The following is a 5,210-nucleotide window of genomic DNA, read 5'->3' as shown; positions in this document are numbered from 1 at the left end:
CAAAGCGCATCCAAATCGGGTAGGGACACTTCCGACCGTTCCCTTGTAAGTATATTTCACCTGTCCTTCTCGGTATACACTCGAATATCACTCAAATGACGAATCCGTTTCGGGGGAGGACCGTCTCCCGCGTTTGGTTCTCACAGCCAGAGTCGTCTCGGGAGAAGGGGGCATGACTAGCCAAAATTCGGCACTTGGTCGTTACCGCGATATATCCCGCTTGCGGCCTTAAACGCGCGCATGCTTTAAGACGCGCTTACATATATACATATATCAATTACTAAATTGAAGCTACAAAATTCAAGGAATATTTATTATAAAGAAAATGATAATCAAACTTGTGTGTTGAGGTTATGTGAAATTTGTACAACTGCATGCAGTGATCATTTTAAAATATATATGAGATATAATACAAAAGTTATATTAGTTTTATATAATATAAGTAAAATAACTGCCCTTTTCAGTTAAAATTGGAGTAAAAAAAGAAACCTTGTTATAAAAAGCAGTATTCGAAGTCTTTTCGGAAGCAAGATGCGTTGGATTGCACGTATCGTTCACACGACAACTCGTACTTGCATTGTGCTTGCAGAACGCTAATTAATAAATAATACTTACCGTGATAGTGTAACCGGACGGTACAAGTTGAACCCGATTCCGGCGGATAAATATTCCTATCGAACGGTCGCCACTCGGTTTGGTCTTTGACTACCGAGAAGGTAAGTTCGCATCAACGCCCCGATTATTCGCAAGACGCTAATAGGATTTCTTTGTTTCAGACTGATGTCCCTGGTGGATCACCGTTGCTGCTTCCCGTACTTGGATCCTCGCTTTACATCGCATATCAGATAGGGGTAAGTATGGATAACATAATTATATCCTATTAATTATGTAAATTTTGTTTCAGATCGACGCCCGGAATGGATCGCCGTTGCTGTTTCCCGTCTCTGGATCCTCGCTTTACATCGCATACCAGATAAAGGTAAGTCCCGATAATTATGTTAATTATATACTAATACGCTTCTTTTCTTTCAGGTTCCTGCCCAGGATGGATCGCCGCTGCTGCTGAACTTCCCCGGATCCTCGCTTTACATCGCTTACCGGATTGCCGCTGGACAAAGCTGGATCATCGCCAAAAGACAAGGTAAGTAGAAGGTAAGTATGTTTAATTTTATAATTAATCAGGAAACTTTGTATCAGAATTAATTATTCTTTAATTCCAGATCATCATTTCAACACTACAGGCCGTTTCACAATTGTCATAAAGGTGCTTTACTATGATGGTATTACGCCCCGGTGTGGATAACGCTTTTTTCAATAAAGTTGCACAATTAATTAATTGGCGTATCTCGGCTTATTAGTTTCGTCGAGACGATGCTTTTGTTCCTAATAATTAATCCCATCAGAGGGCTCGGTGCCCCGTGACTATCTTCCTATGATCACGCGCTCGGCCGTGATTATCACTCTATCATACAATGTTTGTGCGCACAATTAACGCAGGAGTATCCGGTTGTTATATACTGAATAACAATGTCCGCACAATATTCCGTATCCGCATAACCCAATGCTCGCGGTTGTTATATACTCGATATGCACTTCCGTTAGTTAACAATGTATTCGAATTTCAACTCGACATATTGTTGCTAACACTTTATCGTATTTGGCAACTAAGTGCCCCTCGCTATTGTTAAGACGAGTAATTTTACGCGATAGTACGCGGGAGTTCTCGGTTGTAAAGTATAACTCGTATGCCGATAGTACAGAGTGTGATACGTGTGTTCGCCACGGCTATATCCAAGAGACTGCCTCGAGCGATGGCTCTCGCTTCGCCTCCCCACTATGCCGAGTTGCTCCCTCTCCCGGATTTTCTCTTTTCGCCTATTGTTCGCGACACGTACATCTGGCGCGATCACGCGAAAACAACTTGATACTCACGAACCCCTTGCGTGCCCTTTTCCGCACTTTTGCTTTACGCCCGTTCCAGAAGGTTCCCATGGAAATTTCCACGCGCAACGCAATGCGAGAACCTTCCAGCGTTGGCACCGCTGCACCAGGTTTTCACTTTTGGGAACTTCTTGACGCCGATGACGCCGACCCTGCGCACCTCCTTGGAGATGCCCCTGATGATGTTTCCGGGTAATTTCTCTGGAGATGATGTCCGGGTGACATTTTGATCGTCGGCCGTTGACGCCGACCCCTTGGCTGCGTTTCTGGGAGGCTCGTGATACCTCTCCGGGCCTTTGTTCCTGGAGATGGTGCGTTTCCCGACGATCTCGTCAGACGACAACGCCGACCCCTTGGGCGGGTGTCCCAGGACTTTCTGGGACGGATCCCGGCCTCTGTTCTCGGGGAAGGTGCGTTTCCCGGGGAACTCATCCGACCACGACGCCGACCTCCTGGGGAGGTATCCCAACTTCTCGGAAGACAATCTAGCATCTTTGTTCCTGGGAAAGTTGGTTTTCCCGGGAACTTTGTCCTATTCCAGCGCCGACCTTATGGTCGCGCGTACCGGGTCCGGGGGATGATCCTCCGACCCCCTAATTCTGGAGATTGTCGCGGTTCACCGCTAACGCATCGAAACGAACGTGCCGACCTTCGTGCGCGAAATAAAATCAAACTTTGTCGTGAACCGTCAAATAAACTTAACCTTTATGGTCGGCGGTGTGTCAAAGTAACATTTTAACCTATTTTGGGCCGACTGGCCGAAAACGTTTCATAATCTATTTCTATATGCCATATAGGCCGTATGGGCCTGCCGCCCTTTCAACGCTATGTTACTTAGCTTGTTAGAATCGCAAAGAAACAAAAATTAATCTGAAACTAATGTGACCATTCTGGCTTTCAGCGCACCTTAGACTTATTTCTTGAACGAGTTGTGAGGGCTCGTCTCTCCGGAAACGAAAACTAATCGATCTAATATTGTAAGTGTAATCTTAAAACTTTATTGGCTCATAGCCTCGCAAAACTCAAAATAAACATAAGAACTTCAGAACCAAAATTACAGAAAAAATAAACACGTATTTATATATAAATCCCGCATGCTTCCTGCTGCACCGGAATGTTTACGGGCCTCGCGTGGCTTTAACAGTGGAGCTTCCACGTTTCATCGTCGCCATCACTCTCGCCGGACGGAGTCTCGAACTCGTCAGAGGGCTGGTTCTCCGGCCCTATCGGGAAATCATATCCCACTACCGCGGCTATCTCTTCGATAAAAGGCGGCGGCGTGGGATTCAGGAGCGGAACCTGAAGTGCCGACATTAGTGGCGTCGCACAGTGGAGTATTTTATAATAAAAGTTGGCCAAAATTATTTTAATAGTTTTATCGACATAAAATAAACTTTTACTCAGTAAATGATGATCAATAACAATTTATTTAATATTTATTCTAATCCAAACACATATTTACTATAGACTGATAATGAGGAAAGTACCCAATTATGAGATATCATATCTATTTTGTGTGATTGCCGGAAGTCTATGGGCAGAATTGAAAAATACAGTAGGTCATTTTGAAGGGAATTTAATAAGCTTTAAGATGCTGAAATGTAAAATTTAATTTAAATATTAATTTTGCTGAAAATTAGAAAAATGTGAAAAATGAGCTTTCGGCAAAATCGCAAAAGTGCGCTCCTAATATGAGAGATCCCGGGAAATCGCTAATAAAGTGCAAAATACATGATATTGCAATTAAAAAACTTTATTTAAAGTTTTTGAAAGACAAATGTAATGGAAAAACCTACAGAAACCTCGCTGTCGCATATTAGGAGCCTATCTCATAATAGGGGACTTTCCTCTACTGATATTAATAATTGAAATTTAATCAAAATCTTCTAATTCAGATTCGTTTTCTTTTTCTTCGTCGTCCATCGTATCATCTTCAGTGACTGATGCCAATTCTTCGGGACATAAAAAAGCTAACGTTTCGCTACTGAACAGTTTGCTTTTCTTCTTAGGTCGTGATCGCGAGCTCGTTATAAATGGGTCCGAGTTTATTAAAAGTCTATTTAATATGTCCCTGTTACAAGCTTTTCTCGAGAATTTCCTCGAAAAATTTTGTCGATATTGACGGAAGTGTTTGTTTCGTGCCTCAGCAGCTTCCTCCGATAGTTGCCCAATGGGTACTAGTGCGTGAAAAATAACCGTAGCTCCGTGGATTAAAATTTTATGAATTGTAGGTGACATTGGATGCCAGTCATATAAACTAACGTAAAAATGAGCTGTTTCGGTCAAGTATGATGAAAATTTTTTTATATTTATCGTGAAACCACTTGATATTGCTTCCAATATAACTTTAAATTTGCGAATTAGATTAACATCTAACCCAGTTATTCGAGCGGATACTTCCGGTTCTGCAAAAAATCTTCGTGACGTGTTACCATCATTTGTGTTTCCGAATCCTGCTTTTGGTATATCCACTAGTAGACCCATTTCTTCTTTGAAAAATTTTTGAATGCTTCGTTTTTTCTCGGATACAGCCTTCTTATCCTCGTCATTTCTGGCCTGCCATTTTTGTATAGGTAATTTATATGATAAATGCAGCAGAAACTCAAAAAATCTGATTCGCATATGAAGGATCGACAATCCGAATTTGAATCTTTCGGGATTTCCTTCTTTCTTCTTCGCTAAATTGTTAAAATTTTTCGAAGTTTCTCCACATATGTAACACCTCATCGTAGAAGAAGTATTAGTGGCAGCATTACAAATCTTTGCATCTACCATTGTTGGAAGCAAAATATGTTTAATATATAGAGAAACTGCATCGGGTTGAAAAACTTCAGATTTTATTAAGTTTCGTGTTTGGTTTTCTATATATTCAACTTCTTTCTTTATAATATCTTTCGTCTCGTGAACGAATCGTATTCTAATCGGTCTGCAATATCTAGGAGATGACGGTAAAGGATTTTGCCAAATGATTTTTTTATGCCCATCAATATTACTTATTAGACGGATTGGAACTAGTGAACTTTGAAAAATGAAGGCATCGTTATCCGTATTATTTTGAAATTTTTGTTTGTGTTCGGTTTGTTGAGAACCATCACAACCCCACTTAGTAATTAATTCTAAATTTCTTCTTTCTTCTTCAGTAATATTTTTTAGCACTTGTTCTAAATATGTGCACAACCTTGAAACAGTATGGTCAAGCAAATCCTGCAATTTGATTTCGGCACTCGTTTCCGTGATACTAATCGATTCCTCTTTTGGATAACACTGAA

This window comes from Temnothorax curvispinosus, unplaced genomic scaffold, assembly GCF_003070985.1.
Source record: "Temnothorax curvispinosus isolate PA1 unplaced genomic scaffold, ASM307098v1 QBEX01016091.1, whole genome shotgun sequence".
NCBI classification, from domain to species: Eukaryota; Metazoa; Arthropoda; class Insecta; order Hymenoptera; family Formicidae; genus Temnothorax; species Temnothorax curvispinosus.
The sequence above is the reverse complement of the archived record's forward strand: the minus strand, read 5'-3'. Positions refer to the sequence as shown.